Genomic DNA, 9114 nt, shown 5'->3' with positions numbered 1-9114 from the left:
TTCTCTCTGTTGTCACTTGTTAACACTATTGAAATAAAATGCGCTTAACTATTGCAAGTCTCCTTATTCTGCTTGGCGTTGGGAATTCCTTCCATTTTGCACCCTGGGCCAGAACTGAATCCCTAAGGCTACAATAGGACATCCCAGCATGGCCGCACTCAGAGAGATTCCTCTGGGGGCGGAGTCGGAAGCTGTCTCGCCCCGCCTCCTGGTAGGAGGGGGTTTCCGCTTCCGGCAGCAGCGGCTGCAGCCTCGCTCTGGTCCCTGCGGCTGGCGGCCGAGCCGTGTGTCTCCTCCTCCACCGCCGCCATATTGTCTGTGTGAGCAGAGGGGAGAGCGGCCACCGCCGCTGCCGCTTCCACCACAGGTACCTTGGGAGCCGCCAGATGAGGTCGTCGGAGGGTGGGGTGGGCCCAGGATAGGGCAGCGGAGCGTGGCCGACCCTCACGCTTCCAGCAGACTCCCGAGCGGCCCGTCGCCTTCCCCTGCCCCCACCTTCACACATAAACCAACCGAGGCCCCTGCAGCCCATCGGGGAGGCCCAGGGCCACCCCCCAGGGCGGAGGGCGAGGTTTGGGGGCAGAGGCCGATGTGAGGGTGGGAACCGGCTGCCGGAGTCCAGCTTATTGCAGAGGAGAGGGCTGGACTGGGTGGGGACTAGGGGACAACTTGAAGGAGGGGGTCGTCAGAGGGGGAAGGGAACTTGAGGGGTGGGGCCGCAGGGGGGTACTGGGGGAGGGTGCAGAGGGAGTGGTGCCTGCTGGGTAGTGTGCAGTGAACCCTCCCGCGGAACTGGGCAGCTGGAGTAGGGGCCTTCTTAGGGTCCCTCTGGGCGGGGCTGAGCTTCCCACCTGCAGAGTGGGTGCGAGGTGGAGAGAACCCCAGGCGGGGTTGCTGGGGAGAAAGGGGGAAGGGACCAAGACGTGGGGCAGAACGTCTGGAGTTGGAGTTAAGGACTAGTTAGGAGCCTGGATAGAAAAAGAGGTATGGAGAGAAAGCTTGGCTAAGAGTATACATATGTTGGTGACCTTTTGAAAGAGTAGGACTTTTCAATTTTGTTTTTCGTTGTGTGTTTTTTGCAGTGTTGGAACATTGCTAGATTAAGCAGGTGATGGGTGGAGCTTCTGTAGTTTGTTTTGGGGAAGCAGAGTCAGGGTCAGGAGAAGTTGCATCTTGGCTATTGCTTTGTGTGGAGGAAAGAGTTCTGAAAAGGAGGTGGCAAATTATTTGGGAAGACTTGATTACTTTTCAGCTGTTTAATTCTACGAGAATGGGACATGGGGAGAGGAAATGAAAACTAAGAAGAGAGGCCGGGCGTGGTGGCTCACGCCTGTAATCACAGCACTTTGGGAGGCCGAGGCGGTGGATCACGGGGTCAGGAGTTCGAGACCAGCCTGACCAACACGGTGAAACCTCGTCTCTACTAAAAATGCAAATATCAGCCGGGCTTGGTGGCGCGTGCCTGTAATCCCAGCTACTCGGGAGGCTGAGGCAGGAGAATCGTTTGAACCTGGGAGGCGGAGGTGGCAGTGAGCTGAGATCCGCCACTGCACTCTAGCCTGGGCGACAGAGCGAGACTCCGCCTCAAAAAAAAAAGAAAAAAGAAAACTAAGAAGGGAAGATTTTTCCAAGAATTGGAGACTTCATTCCATCTGAGGAGTGCAGGATAGGCCCAGTGGTTAAAAACCAGACTGCCTAGGTTCTCAAATATCAGGGCCATTGCTACTTAGCTGTGTGACCTAAACTCTCTAAGCCTCAGTTTTCCCGTCTGTAAAAGGGGGATGATGGTATTTTCTAGCTTGTGAGTTTATGGAGAAGAGTAAATAAGACAATTTGTGTCAAGTGCTTACTTCAGTGTCTGGCAGGTAGTAAGTGTAGTAAGTAGCTTTTACCTGTCACTGTAAAGGAACTAGCTGGTATATTTGGGGCTCTTCTGTTCTAAGTAAAATTTACAGTCAAGAATTTGACTGTAGACAGGGCTTTAGAGTATTATCTTTGTAATTGTTGTAGGGTTTTTTTGTAAGTCATTTGGCTTTACTGGCTTGGTGGACCTGGGGCTGAAAGTCCAGTACCAGTGCTAGTTCTCCTCCGTGGTATTCTCAAAAGTTCACCTGCAGTCTTAGCAGGGCATGTTTTTGTCCTTCTGTGACTTTGACATACTTGGCTTTGGTTTGCTATTGGGGGAGGGTGTATGACTTGAAGAAAGAATGCAAGATTGGAAATTTGCTTAGATTGATTAATCAACTGATTATAAAGTTAGGTCCCCGTGAGGTGACTTTTCTTTAGAAAAAAAACAAAAAACAATGCCTAGTTATGTACTCTTGTGGAATACAGAGAAGAGAAATACACATTTAAGGAGGAGCATGGGTTAGTTTCCAAGTAGTTATGGGTGAAGTGCCTTGCAATTTGAGGATGAAACAGGTGGCAATTCCTTTTCCATACTGCGCGTTTAGTTCCTTTGCCTACTCATTCATCCAGAGTGAGTCCTTGTTTTTACTATTGTCTCTATCTCTGAACGTACATCTTTGTGCTACATAAGTAAAGACATGTATGTACGTATATATACTTCACAGAAGTAAAATATATACATCTTTACTTCACACTCTGTTAAAGAAAGGGATGATTTTCTTTCTTTCTTTTTTTTTTTTTTTTGAGATGGAGTCTCACTCTTTGGCCCAGGCTGGAGTGCAGTGGCGCGATCTCGGCTCACTGCAAGCTCCGCCTCCCGGGTTCAAGCCATTCTCCTGCCTCAGCCTCCTGAGTAGCTGGGACTACAGGCGCCCGCCACCACGCCCGGCTAATTTTTTGTATTTTTTTAGTAGAGACGGGGTTTCACCGTGTTAACCAGGATGGTCTCGATCTCCTGACCTCGTGATCCACCCGCCTCGGCCTCCCAAAGTGCTGGGATTACAGGCGTGAGCCACCGCGCCCGGCCAGAAAGGGATGATTTTCTTTAGGAAGTGAGTTTAAACCCTTCCATAGGACTTGGATTTGTAGTAGACAGAATTACATCTCCCCCTTCCCAAGGTGTCAATACCTTGATCCCCAGAATCTGTAACTATCCTATGTTACATGGCAGAAGGAACTTGGCAAGTGTAATTAAAGTTAAGAATCTTAAAATAGAAAAATTATCCTGGATTTTCTGGTGGGTTGAATCTAATCACATGAGTCCTTAAAAGCAGAGAACTTTCTCCAACTGGCCTCAGAGAAATGGGCAGAAAAGGAAATCAGAGATTTGAATCATGAGAAGGACTCCATTTGCCTTTGCTAGAGAGGACCACATGGGAAGTTATCAGAAGGAATGTGGGCAGCCTGTAGTGGCAAAGACCAGTCCCTGGCTGACAACCAGCAAGAAATGGGGACCTCAGTCCTGCAACCAGAAGGAAACTGAATTTGGCCAACAGCCTGATTGAGCTTGGAAGTGAATTTCTCAGAGTTTCCATCAAGGAATGCAACCTTGAGACACCTTGATTTTTGGCCTCATGAGACCCTAAGCAGAAGACCTAGCTAGCCAAGCCCACCCAACTTCTGACCTGCAATAACTGTGAGATAATAAATTTGTGTTATTTTTAGCCACTACATTTGTAGTAATTTGTTATGGCAGCAGTAGAACACTAGTATAGATTTTGGTACCAGGAGTGGGGTACTATTACCTAAAAATGAAAGTGGCAGTAGGTAAAGGTTAGAATTATTTTGAGGGGTGTGATAGAAAAAGCCTAGAACACAGGAGGATCGCTTGAGCCCAGGAAGTCAAGGCTGCAGTGAGCGGTAATGGCACCACTGCACTCCAGCCTGGGTGGCAGAGTGAGACCCTGTCAAAAAAGAAAAAAGAAAAGGCCTAGGACAGACTTTAGTAGCAATATGGATGTTAATGACTGCTAGTGAGGGCCCAGACAGAAGTGAGGTCTTTCTTATTGGAAACTGGCAGAAAGGGGATCCTTGTTACGTAGTAGCAACTAAGTTTAGCAGAATTGTATCCTATGGTTATATGGAAAGCCAGATTTGCAAGTGATGAACTTGTATATTTAGCTGAGATTTCCAGGCAAAGTATTAAATGTGCAGCCTGGTTTATTTGTGAATGTGAACTTTAATGGAGTGAACACCTGTGGAATACTTCCAAAGCCCATTAAGTTCTTGAGAATTTTATGCCAACATAAACAATTTTAGTTTGGATTGAAAGAGACAGAAAGTAATAGGGCTGTTGGACCCCCCAAATTCTACTGATAGGAAGCAGGCTGATAAAACTACTCACATGTGAATGTGTTGCTTTTCATAAAAAAAGCAGGGTGACTCAGACGGAGATAGGAGAGCCCAGAGAGGTGGAGCTAAAAGCTGGAGAGGATTTTTCTCAGGCTTTGAAATGGAATGAAGATTCCCTAGATTTTGAAACTGCTTTGGACCTGAGGCTCTGTTTTCTTTTACATTTTGCCCATTTGAACTGGAATGTCTATAACTGTTATTCTGTACATGTCTCACAATAGTATATTGGGAGTAGAGAACTTGTTTTTTCTAGGAATTGTGCCCCAGGAATTGGGTTTACTGTTTTATCCCCAGAACCTCATCCACACCTGAATAGATGAATGAGATTTGGGACTTTTGAAATGATAAGCTTTAGATGGGAAACCTTTGGGACCTTGGAATGGGATGGATGTATTTTGCATTTGGGACAGAGATGAATCCTTGGAAACCAGAAGGCAGACTGCGGTAAGCAGAATGGCTCCCCTACGATTTCCATACTATAAACCCTGGAACTTGAATATATTAAGTAGATTTAATTAAAGTTAAGGATCTTAGGTAGATTATCTTGGATTTTCTGGGTGGGTTTATTCTACTCACATAAGCACTTAAAAGCAGAGAACTTTTTCTGGCTGGTGTCAGAGATGAGGCAGAAAGGGAAGTCAGACTTGAAGCATGAGAAGGACTCAGCCTGCCATTACTGGAGGGGACCAGATTGAAAGCGTGAGACGGGGAATGCAGGCAGCCTCTAGTAGGAAAGGCCAGTCCCAGCTGACAACCAGCAAGGAAGTGGGAACCTCAGTCCTACAGCTGCAAGGAACTAAATTCAGCCAATAGCTTGAATGAATGTGGAAGCAAATTTTCCCCAGTTTCCAGCAGGGAACCCGCCCACTGGATACCCTCATTTAGCCCTTGGGAGACCCAGTCAAGCCCACTGACTTCTGTAAGATAATCAATTTGTGTTGTTTTGTTTGTGATAATTTGTTATGACACAATGGAAAACAAATACAGGGGTTTTGCTGGTTTTATTTCAGAGTCTTTGGGATATCATTTTCTAGAGAACAAAGATAGCAAAGATTCTATAAAATGATTTAGTCCTGGAAGACTCCACGGAATAATGGTGTTGAGTGGAACCTGTGCCTCTTTTTTGATGTTTGAATATTATTATTGTCCTTAGATGCAATTTGAAGGGGCTTGATGATCAGCTTAGTGAAATGTAGTTTCTGAAGATCTAGGACATTGGTAGGATTTCTGTAAATAGGTGGTTCTTCCATATCTTGGATAAATGACATAATTTCTCCATTAGTTTTTATTGGCTTAATAATGGGTTTCTATGACAGCCTTTTAAGGCTTATTTCATATTTTTTTAGAGGAGATGGAAATGAGTGATACATTTTTGTGAATTTGTAACTGTCTCTCTGTTCTCTCACACCTCCCACCCAACCCCAGCTCAGCTCAAAGTTGTAAGATCTTTTCTCCCTGTCATTGTCTGTTGAGGTTGTTGAGTTTAAGAGTCAGATCTGGGAATCATCACTACAGAATGGCGTTTCTAGCTTTTAAGAAAAGTCTTTTGTTTTTGTTCTTTAACAGTATCCTGTTGATTGGATTCATAAAATATGGACTAACTAAACTTTAGTCAGAGGGTGAAGGAAATGAGACCATTTCTTTTGAGTTATTACCTGAATAGAAAGATGATTACAAGATAAGCATTTCAGGGTATGAAAGGCTTTAGAGATTATGTTTGACTTTGGGTTTAGAGTAAGGGAAATTGGGCCACGTGAATGTTAACTGGTCTACCAAGATACCTCAGCCCTAGAGCTAGTCTAGAATGCTGGTCCAGCCAATAGAGAGTCATGACTTTTGAACTATGTTCCCTGAGTACCCTTTTCTACTGTTGGCCGGGCATGGTGGCTCACACCTGTAATCCCAGCTCTTTGAGAGGCCAAGGTGGGCAGAAGACTTGAGGTCAGGAGTTCAAGACCAGCCTGGCCAACATGGTAAAACCCCATCTCTACTAAAATTAGCTGAGTGTGGTGGCATGTGCCTGTGGTCCCAGCTACTCAGGAGGCTGAGAATCACTTGAACCTGGGAGACGGAGGTTGGTTGCAGTGAGTTGAGATTACGCCACTGCACTCCAGCCTGGGGGACAGAGCGAGACTCCGTCTCAAAAAAAAAAAAAGAACAGACAAAAAAAGATGTTAACTGTCTGTAATATTCAACTATATGACAACTTTTGCATAAATATTACAGTATGATTTGTACAAGTTCAGAAACTGAAAACCAATATGATTTGCCATTGAATTAGGTAAGGGCTTAGTATTTTAAGGTAATAAATAATGTGATACTTGATTTGAAATGAGAAACTGGATTTTGATCTGTCACAATTCTTGGGTAACCTGGATAAGGTTTGTTTCATGAGAGTATTAATGTGTTCTTATACCTAAATTTCTTTGAACTTCTGAGATGGATAATTTCGAAAGTAGCATGTTATTTAGTTTATAGAGAAATCTAGGCCAGCCAGCTTTTCAAATGAAATTCCTCTAGAATTATTAAGGAAAAGTAGCTGCTGTCATTGTAACAAAGGATGTATTTTCATTGGGTTATGGACAATTGGTAGTTTTCTTACGTTGAGTGCTCCCAGATGTACTTTTTTTTTCACATGTAGAAGTCAAAGATTGAGTCTTTTAAAAAGTTTAAGGTGAAAGCATTCACAGTATCACAAGATACTGCTAGGAGTGGCATTTTAACTGGTTTCTACAAATTCTGTCTTTCAGTCTTAGCCATTAAAAAACCCTACGTAGCAACAGTTGCTATGGTGGGCAAGCTTCTTTACATTTGTGGTGATGATGTTTTCTTGCATAGAAAATACTGTGTTATCTGAGGTGACAGTTTTAGGGTTAAATACCAAGGTACAAGTTAGAGTAATGCTTTATAATTTTTTATGTGTGACATCTTAAATGCCCTTATATTGGCTGCTCTTTTCTTTTTATACTTTCTTGTCTTGTGGGTTTTTCTGACAGGTTTTTATTAGCTGAAACATTTTAATTTGCTTGGAAAAGTGAACACTTGGAATTTTCCTGAAGTTATGACTAATGCTTTAATGGGCATTTCTCAGTTTAGCTATCTCATCAATGTTCTATAAATTTTAAGAAAGCTACCCTGTTTAAAATGAATGGGTTAATTCTTTTCCAAAAAATGGGATCATGTCATATCCAGAAGTACAAGATAGTCATTTTGGGTTATTGAATTCATAACCACTCAAAAGATGTTGTTCATTCAGCAGATCCTGAGTGCCGGCTACATTTCTGGCAGGTATTGTGCTAAAGATCTCCAAACTATCGCTGCCCTCCAAGCTCAAAATTGAATGACATTTTCTAATAATAGGCATATCATACCACAACTTAGTAGCTTTTGGAGGTGTTTTCTTATGATAACTCCTATTTGCTTTGTATCTTAGGTATAGTTTTTGTAAACAGCTACAGAAATGAGAAGGGGGTAGAATAGAGAATTAATTGAGATCGCGGGTAGGGAGGGGAAGGCAACAGGTTAGTGGGAAAGAACTCCCACTGAGTTTGGGGAAGTTTACTTAACCTCTTCAAGTCTGGGAGTTCTTGTCTCTACAGTTCGGATAACAACTACCTTGGGCAACTTAATAACTTTCGGTTTCTTCACCTGTAACGTGGGAATTAGTAGGACCTACCTCAGGATTTTTGTGAAGATTAATAACTAGACTACTAGCTAGTATTATCATCTCAGGATTACTGAGGATTAAAGGAGAAATTTATAAAATGTCTGGCATATAGGTGCCCAACTTAGTTCTTTCCCTTCTCTTTCAGAGAAAAGAATGTGTTTATTGCCAGTGCTGTCATTCTTCATTCTTTATTTTCATTTTCTGCTGCCAAGAGTTCTTATTTTTTTAATGAGACTTTTGACCTGTACTTCCTGTTTCTAATATAGCCTGTTGGGTGGGTGAGGTATGAATTGCTGCCTAGGGGTGGATCAGTATGTAAGTCACGCCCAGTGTAGATTACCTCAATTACTCGTGTACAGTGTCTATTATCTGGTCTTGGTGAGTCTAGGATTATTTTGCTTCTAGACAGAGAAGGTAATATTCCCATCTCAGACTCAGGAAAAGGTCTACCTTTGCTCACCTATAGACCTGTGAATATAGATCAGAGGTCTTAATCCCAGTGGTTCTCTGAACACAGTTTGGGAATTGCTTGAATATTGTGTGTTAGGGATATGTTTGGAGGAGGCCAGCTCCCTGCATTAACATCTTTTCTATGTCTTGCTCTTTCAGGTAACCCACTAACTTGCTTTCTTGTTTGCTTTGTATTATTAAGTGATAAACTGTAGGCAGACCAGGAACTTGTATTTATCGAAACTTTAAAACTTTTTTTTTTTTTTTGAGATGGAGTCTCGCTCTGTCGCCCAAGCTGGCGTGCAGTGGGGCAATCTCTGTCTCCTGGGTTCAAGTGATTCTCCTCTCTCAGCCTCCTAAGTAACTGGGATTACAGGCACGTGCCACCCCACCGGGCTAATTTTTGTATTTTTAGTAGAGGCGGGGTGTCGCCATGTTGACCACGCTGGTCTCAAACTCCTGACCTCAGGTGATCCACCCACCTCAGCCTCCCAAAGTGCTGGGGTTACAGGTGTGAGCCACTGCACCCGGCCAGTGTTTTGTGTATTTATGATTATATAGAATGGCTACAAATGGCTATCTGCTTTGGAGTTGTCTACCTTTTGTAAAAAAATGAAAATAGACTATTGCCTAGCAATTAAAAGTATTCAAACATGTATTTTGCTACATAATTTATTGTGAGAAGGTTAGCAATGTCAAATAAAATGCTTTCATCATTTGCTTCTATTTGTCTGTCT

General features: G+C 43.4%; 1 protein-coding gene across 2 annotated transcripts in view; it reads left to right on the top strand.

The window, feature by feature from the left end:
* The first annotated feature begins 248 nt into the window (after positions 1-248).
* Positions 249-9114, top strand: part of CSNK2A1 (casein kinase 2 alpha 1) — a 64450-nt gene continuing 55584 nt past the window's right edge. For both annotated transcript variants that reach the window (XM_032142664.2, XM_032142665.2), the window contains exon 1: positions 249-367. The gene's annotated coding sequence lies outside the window, so the exon portion shown is untranslated. The remainder of the gene's footprint in view (positions 368-9114) is intronic.

Source organism: Hylobates moloch, unplaced genomic scaffold (assembly GCF_009828535.3).
Source record: "Hylobates moloch isolate HMO894 unplaced genomic scaffold, HMol_V3 SCAFFOLD_21, whole genome shotgun sequence".
Taxonomy (NCBI): domain Eukaryota; kingdom Metazoa; phylum Chordata; class Mammalia; order Primates; family Hylobatidae; genus Hylobates; species Hylobates moloch.
The sequence above is the reverse complement of the archived record's forward strand: the minus strand, read 5'-3'. Positions and strand labels throughout refer to the sequence as shown.